This window comes from Mastomys coucha, unplaced genomic scaffold (assembly GCF_008632895.1).
Source record: "Mastomys coucha isolate ucsf_1 unplaced genomic scaffold, UCSF_Mcou_1 pScaffold13, whole genome shotgun sequence".
Taxonomy (NCBI): Eukaryota; Metazoa; Chordata; class Mammalia; order Rodentia; family Muridae; genus Mastomys; species Mastomys coucha.
Genome location: NW_022196895.1, coordinates 50,581,240 through 50,590,108, shown reverse-complemented (window position 1 = coordinate 50,590,108; position 8,869 = coordinate 50,581,240).

The following is an 8,869-nucleotide window of genomic DNA, read 5'->3' as shown; positions in this document are numbered from 1 at the left end:
GAGGAGGAGGAGGAAGAGGAAGAGGAAGAGGAGGAGGAGGAGGAGGAAGAGGAAGAGGAAGAGGAGGAGGAGGAGGAAGAGGAGGAGGAGGAGGAAGAGGAAGAGGAGAAGGAAGCCCTGCATAATCTATGTAGCCTAGGAGAATAGACCTGGGGCTAAGTCACACTCGGCAGCTCGACCACATGCCCTGCGTACATCCTGCTTTCCATTCAAAAAGCTGGGAAATTTGTGTTTCACTTGATGCTATGTAGCTTTGTCAGTATAAGATCTCCTGGGGACCCCCACACAACGCTCTGAGCACTGTGGAGTCTGTTGGAAAGAAGTATCTCGGGGCCACTTGATTCTTTCTTTCATGTTGTGTCACTATATAGGCTTGTCTTTCCTTTTTTATTTTCTTTTTAGTCTTTAATAACAATACAATATAATTGGTTTTGGAAATAAAATAGAGGAAAGCTTTATTGAATTTAATAAAATGACTGTAGCACAATCGGTATTATTGTTTTTATTTTTTAAATCCACTGTCCTTGAGTGTCTTCTAATGACCTCATCGTTGTATTATTTGTAAACAATGATCATATTCATCATACAGACCCATTGCTATTTCTTAGCCAGTCCACATTTTTTTTAACACTAGGTGTATAGAGATTCATGAAATATTCAGTTCAATATTTAAAACTTCTTCTGCTTAAAAAGTTTGAAGCTTTTCTCATAAGTATATGAATATATGTCTGAATGGCTAAATGTATCTCTGAGAGAGGGAATCTTAACTTTTTTTCATAACTAACCCTATTTTGTTATACTTCTGTAATTTCTTGGCTAGTTGTTGGTGTCTATCCGCACATAATATTTGACTTGCATTAATTCACATTACTTTCTCCTACTTTGTTTTTAAATAATTGATTTTTTTTAAAGGTACCTAAGTGTTTTACTTGCATGTCTAGCTGTACACCACTTTTGAATCTGGTGCCTTTAAAGGCCAGAGGTGAGTTCCTGGAACTGGAATTACAGAGGGCTGCTATCCGAGTGTGGGGAATGGAACACTAGTACCCAGTGTTCTGAGCCATCTTTAGAGCTTCTCTTCTGTTTTTTTTTGTTGTTTTGTTTTGTTTTGTTTTGTTTTTTAACGTGTCCTGCCTGAGACTAGACACTCAGACACCAATGTGCTGAGCCAATGGGCATGAACACTCCAAATCTCTTACTACCCATGTCAATTTGCTTACTATAGAATAGGGCATGCCAATCCATACACAAGAATTATTAAGGGAGATGGCTGACTCTTCTCAATGCAGGTCATATTCACTGACTCAGCATTGTGTTGCAGCTTACAGAAGAACTGGACAAAAAGCAAGAGTTTGTTCCATGTTCTTTAAAGGGATTAAGATCAGCTGCAGTAAGCAACCTGAGGTGATTATTTGGAGAGGACATTGACACCTTTCTCTGCCAAGGCAAAATGGATGACATACCGTGCTTAGATATTACACCATTTACTCTCTTAGTCTTTATTCTGCTTCCATTGCTTATTCATATTTTATAGTGTGTATTATTTTATTCATAAAGATATTTTGATAAAGGCACATTTTTATAGAAAAGTTACTCAAGTGTGGAAGCATGTGTCAGACTCCAACTCGACTGATTATATCATTCCCTGCTCAAAAACCTCACCAGACTCCATTACCTACTAAATCAACTGAATTCTGTATTCTGACATTTCAAGTCCTTCCTTTCCTGGCTCCAAACTTCCTTTTCATCTTTATCTTTCTCTGCAAGCTGCCTGCACACCCGCCAAGCAATAACACTTGCTGTTCTCTAAATAACACCCACTGTTCTTAGCCAGTCTTTTTCTTCCTCCCTGTTAGGGCTTTGCTTTGTGAAATTCTCACCTTGTATTGTAAGGTGTTTTACAGGCCTACACACCCAAGAGGTTGATGTTTTACTCTCCTCTTAACATTCATGCTCTCTAGCTGATAATACTCAGGAACCTATCAACTCCAATCAAGCTGTAATTTAAAAAAGAAGTTACATTGGTTTATTCTGTGCACCAGTATGCATGATTGTTTGGGTGTGCACGTGCACATATGTACATACATGCCACAGTGCATATGTGCAGGTCAGCTGGTTCTCTTCTTCCACCACATGAGTCCTGGGAATGGAACTCAAGTAGTCAGCTTGGTGGCAATTACCTTCAACCACTGACTCATCTCACTGGCAGGGAAATCCTTTTTTCAGGAGGCAGAGTTGTTGTGGTCATGGTCATGGTCATGGTCATGGTCATGGTCATGGTCATCGTCATCGTCATCGTCGTCATCATCATCATCATCATCATCATCACATGTTAGAAGAGAAAAGGTTGATTTTAACTTACAATTCCAGGTTGTAGTCCATTATGACAGCTAGGTCAAGGTACCAGGAACAGCAAGCCAATAGTTGGAGGTATACTTTGTGTCCAGCTAACTTTCTCTAATTACAAAGCACAAGGCAATGGTGCTGTCTACCCAGTTTTTAGACTGGTTCTTCCCACATCAATTGAGACAATCAGGGAAATCTACCATCACCCCCTCCCTCCCATAGACTTGCCCATAAGCCAACCACAGCTAGACATGCTTTATCAAGTTGACAATTGAAAGGAAGCATCACAGCTCAGCTGTATGTGGAACACAGAGCATTATGGGCCAACCTTGACTGGTTGATGGGGAAACAATAGATGCCTAACACACCTTGGACTTTTCCTCTTCTGATGGTTGAGGAGACAGAGGTCCAAATCCATTCACTATTTCATAGTTTTACATTTAGGTCAAAGAGTAGGAGCCATTGCTTCCTCTTATTTAAAATAGTTTTTTTGTCTTATAATATATTCTGATTATGATTCTCCCTTCTCTCTACTCCTCCTACTTCCTCCTCCCAGTCCTCCCAGTTCCTCCTCCCAGTTCCTCCCCACTCCCCTTCCCAGTTCCTCCTTGCCTTAAGTCTCCTTTGGTCTTACGCCCATTCTGCCTCTCCTTAGAAAACAAACAGGTATCTAAAGAATGGTAATAAAGTCATCAGATAAGATAAAAAAGAAACAAATGACCCACCAAATTAACAATTAATGTAAGACAAAACAACCAAATAAGAGAAAGAGCGAAAGAAAACTTTGAATTTTACCGGTTCCATATCTAGCATTCCATCTTATTTCCAGTAGCTTTTTCATAAATATTTAACTAAAGGACATCGTTTGAGCCTGAGAGACCCTGATTAGTTTCATCATTTACTCTTTGGTAGCAACTATCAGAATGAAGAAATAAAATCTTAAAGAAAAGTCATGAGAGGCCTGTGTTTGGGTGAGCTTTGATATAGACTTTGGGGTCTTCAAGGGCCTTCAGGACCAGCAAAGAGACAAGCAAGACTGAAAATTCATGTCACAAGGCAATGGATATTGATCTGGGCTACTACAGTCAAGACATGTGGTCACATGTTGGCCATAAGGCAATAAAGTGTGGTTAGAACTAGTCACAGTTACTGCGAATGCCTGGTTTCTGGTCTGTTCAAATTCAAATCTCCAGAGACTCCCATGTCTCCCTCAGCAAGGGCCTGTACTGTCCCCAGTGCTGTGACTTTGCCATTATGTAAACTTAGTTCTTTGTTGATTTTTTTCTGACATTCAACTTTGACTTTTTCTTCAAGGAGAAGATCTGATAGAGACAACTGGTTCCAACCTATGATTGTTCTCCAGCCAGGTAGATTGAACTTGCTCATACCCTCAAACAAAGTGAACAGATGCCAGAGCTCAGGGTCTGGGTCCCACTTGAACCCAGCTGTGGATCAGCTGTGTTGGCAGGGGTGGCTGGGAAAATGGACATTTTGGCTACTTTTTTTTTTTCATAAGGACTTTTACATATGACTGACGTTCAGGGAGTCATATCTCTGAGACAGGATTAGGATTGCAATATTAAATTAATTTCTAATTGCATGGAGCTGGTAGTTCATGCTATATATATACTCTATTAACCTAAATTTTATGTCAGTCAGAATATTCTCCAATTGTGATAGGTGTTAATGATAGCCTGTTTGGTAAGTGCTAATTTTATAAAGCACTCACCAGTATACAATGTCCTTCCATCTTCGAAAGAACTTCCTTAGAAACTTAATCTTGTCTCAGAGTTAAGGAAATAAGTCTCAGGAAGGATTATTGGCTTACAGAGTCATCGAGTGTGTCCAAGATCCCGGATGTGACCCACGACAAGCTAGGTCTCCAAGTCAAACATGGACAATGAGGAGTTTGAGTTATTTGACTTTCATTTGTTTTCTCTAAATAGTAAACATTTCAGGTTTTATGTAGGCTTTAACTTTAGACCTGTGGGTGTGTTTGGATATTTTACCAGTGAACTTGAGAGGAGGAGGCTGAAGGTGTGGGGCCTGAAGGTCAGAGCAATTTGTGTTCTTGCTTAGTCCATTGTGAAGGGCTCCCTCCCCAACTCTACCCATTTCTACTGCCAGATATTAGGAAATGACCCAGAACACATCACTAGTGAGAGAGAATGTGCAGGATGGTGACATGGCTTTCTGCTAAAGGGCTTTCAGGAGGGAGCTGACAAGCAAGCAACCTAGTACTTGGGTTTTAAATAGCTTTCCTAAGAAGAGCCAACTGTCCAAGCTCACTGTAGCCTCTAGAAGTTTATGCAAAACACGCTGAACATAGGGACTTAGATTTGTGAAACTTAACACTGTTACTGAGTAAGAAACTAAAACATTGTCTCTCTATCATTCTGTCTCTCTGCCTCTTTCTCTCATAGTTGAACTGAGCTTGCAATTGTGTATTTAGTTTCTAACTCCTTTGTAATTTTAAAGTCCGATAGTTCCTTCCCCACAGGGCTGCTCCATGCCTTTTATCTGGAATTCCAGATTTCTCTTTCCCCTGGATTCGCAAAGTAGCACAATCAGCCAGTGTATATTGAAGATGTTTTCATTCTTTTCTCAGGCTCTTGTGAGTGTATGTAACACTGAATGATTAAAAGCTGGGTGTTCGGTTGGAACTGCTATAGTGTTTAAACAAGGAAGTCTGTGTTTGTTTAAGAGAATGGGGAAATGGTTATCTTGACAGATTAGACTGAAAAAACAGGAACAGGACAGCCACAGTCTAGCACAGATGTCCACATTTGCCACTTGGCTGGCTTTTGGAGGTATTCTAAACAAAACGAGCTTGTATGCTTGAGCCTCTACTCTGTCTGACACCTGACTGAGGAATGGGATTAAGAGCCAACAGCCACGGCCCACATGCCTCTAAGGACAAGTGCTCCCAGGTTGGACATTTCTCAGAATCTGTTGAACTATGTCATAATTAAACTAATGGAGCACAAGAGGAATTTCTCCAACTGCCCTAAAGACCCCATTCAGATGTAATTTCCTCTCACATTTCGCGAAGGTCCCATGGCTTCACTGCACAGTTGAGGTGAAGCCGAGCGGATAGGCCACATTCATCAATTTTGTAAAATGCAGTCTTAAAAACTGCTCAAAACAGAAGTGATGGTTGTGGCTTAGTGGAAAGAGTTCTGAGTGAGCGTTCAGAAAGCCTTCAAGCTCTGACTCTCTGTTTGTTGTTTGGTATTGTCCAACTCTCAGTAACCACTCTAAGTTACTGAAACTGTGGTCAATGGCAGTGGTGCAACACCTGGCCTTTACTGAGACTATACTTTGTACCAGGAGGTAAGTATCAACTTGTCCCTATTTTGTCCTCAAAATATGCCTTGTAGGTGGATACAATTTTCACTACCATAGGTAGCTAGGTGTCTGATCATGTCTAGTTGATATTAGTTTTTAATTAATTTGCTCTTATCTTATTTATATGTGTATAAATATATGCCACCTGAGTGCAGGTACCTGCAGAGACCGGACATCAGATTTGGGGATTATAGACAGTTCTGAGCCATCTGGCATGGTACAGGGACCTGAACTCAGGTCCTCTGGAAAAGCAGTACCCGCTCTTAACCACAGTGCCATCATGTTAACTGATTCATAAATCATCATCTCAGACAACAGGAAACTTCAAGGTAATTTCCAGTATGAAATGTGAACCTATTAGCTTCATTTCATATGTGTCTACAAACAAAGGAGGAACAACAGCTATTTACACTTGGCTGTAGTTGTGGCTGTGCAAAGATGTCTGTCCGTTGCCTGTTTGCACACTTGTGAATGTTAATATACTATTATTTTATTGTTGACTTCATGAAAATAAAGTGCAGCTTCAGTAAGTGGTGTTTGCTTCTTCAAATCCTGGGAGTCTGAGATTCTGGCATGTGTGAATATTGCATTTTATAGAGGAAGAGTGCCAAATACACACACACACACACATATACATATACATATGTATATACATATGTACATATATAAATAAAACTAAGCATCCTGGGTCCTTCTTATGTCATCAGAAACTGACAATTTCCTTCTCTTTCATATTATCTGCTGTTAACTTGTACTTCATTTTAAAATGTAGGTGATATTGAAGAGTAATCAAGCTGAATTTAGAAATTAGTCTTTGCTGCAAGAGTTGGTGCATACCTTTAAACCCAGCATTTTGGAGGCCAAGAATCTGTGAGTTCCATGCAATCCTGGTCTACATAGTGAGTTCCAGGCCAGCCAGGGCTATGTGGAGTGAGACTATCTCAAAGAAAAGAGCAACGGCAAACTACTCCAATGCAGTTTATTACTAACAAAGAAAGATTTGCACTGTCATATTTTGAACACAGAACATAAAAGATCTAAACCTATTAGTATCTGGTGTGAACATGCTTTCTAAAACTCAGGAATATGCAGTTTTTGTTTCAAATCTAAGACACAGGGTGTCAAAGTAGCAGATGACTTCTGCCTCCTCCGGCTGCTTCCGCCGTGTGGCCAAGGTTAGTTACTTCCAGATCTTTGGAAGACTCTACAGGATTGCATTCTATGGATACTCTCCCTCTCTTTTAGTGAAACTCAGTTTCCCACTAATGTGAAGTAAGAATATTTGCCTTTAAAAAAGCAAGTGTTCACCAACTTTGATGTATTTTTGTATTTTCATTACAGAAAATACATCCAGTAATTTATTGTGTAGTCATTAGAGTTATTTCTGGCTCCTCCGCTCTTGACATCCCTAGAGGACCAGCAGCCTAGGTGGCTCCAACCCTTGTCATTTACTTCTTTGGAGTTAACCCAGCCCTTGGCTCCTGCTCTTCTCATGACATTCACAACAGCTTCCCAGGTTACATCTGCTGTTTTTTCTCCCCTACCAATTCAACTTAGAATAAATGCCTTGGAATTCTAATCTTAGCCACCAATCTTTCCTGGTCTTTATCTGATGATAACAGGACTTTACTCAAAGCCTATTTTGTTTACCACAAAAAATAACAGCCTGCTTCTTCCTAAATAGGACCTATTGTTTCTTCTTATCTCTTTCAGAATGTATAAATTGAAAGATCACCGTCATTTATTTTCCCTTTGCTGATAGAGTGCCAGGCAACTGATATTAATAGATAATAAAGGAATGTCGGCATAATTATTTTCTTGCACACGTTCTTGGCAATGCTTCATGTAATTTCCCTGGTTGGATGTCCCCATGAATACCTAAAGCAAGGAATTCAGATTAATTTCTGCTAACATTTAAGATTGCCAAATTGGGGCTGTGATCTCTATTTTATACATAGCTCAAAGATAAGTAGCACTAAGGAGGCTGGGTGTGCTGCGTCAGGTGTGGGTGAGGCAGGTCGATAAAGACTACACTTATGTTTTAAGTTTAAATTACTGTGCTTAAGACATCAATAAAAACAAAAAATGCTTCTAGCCGGTAAGGCCCGCCTCCCCACCCAAGGACAGATAACTTCCTAGAATACTGGGAGCTGTTGCTTATGGAAGATAACAAGCCACACATTTTTTTTTTTTGAGCTGTAAACAAGCTTGGCTGCTCCAACTGCACAGGATGTATACTTGATCACATGTAGGTGGGAGGTGCATAGGCAGGAAATATGTCAGAAATTATTCTTGCCCCTGATTGAAAGAAGGCAGGAAGTATGTAACCTTGTGGGTTTTGCCTTTATAAGTCCTTGAACAATGCAATGCAGGGCCATATTATGAGCATGAGTTTCAAGTATGGACCTAGTTAGCATCCATGGACCTGGTCAGTATTTAATAAAGACTATTATTTATTAAAATGCATTCACAGTCAGACTGGTGAATATTTGACGGACCCTAGACCTATAACATTCTACGTCTCTAGATGCTCTTGGGTCTAAGATAAGTTCACGTGGCCTATCTCTTCCACAACTGAGCATGTTATTTGGTGGAAATTAGGGTGGAGTTTATCTGAGAAGGGATCACAGGAGGATAATCTGTAAGGCATGGATCCAAGCCTTCAAGAGTTGGGAGGTGATCTGTGGGGAGCGGATGTGCTATGAAACGTAGGCCGGTATCTTGACCTCTCTGTTGAAAGCTCCTCTCTTGCTTCCTACTTCTCCTTGAATGTCAACCTACACACTGTCTGCTGGTCTCTGGCCCACAGGAGTCACATAATTCATGGGGCTATGTGTTGACAGTCATCAGGGAAAAAGCTTCCAGCCCAATTCCAGCTTGATTTCTATATATCCCCTGATGGGAGCAGGTTGTGCCTTTAGCAACAGGGGCAACTGTTCTGGTGGACAATCAGTACCAGTGGCAATTTCAGCATTATTTTTGAAGCTTCTGGGGCCTCCCTAACTAACAACCCATGGGAAAATAGCTCACTCATGGTCTGGAATTTTTATTTAATAACTTATCACATCTGGGAACAGTTTCATGAACTCATGAAATGTACTTACTTTTAAATTTTTTTAAAAACATAGCTTACCAAGTTTCCTCATGGTTTTTTTTTTTTTTTATATATCCTTAC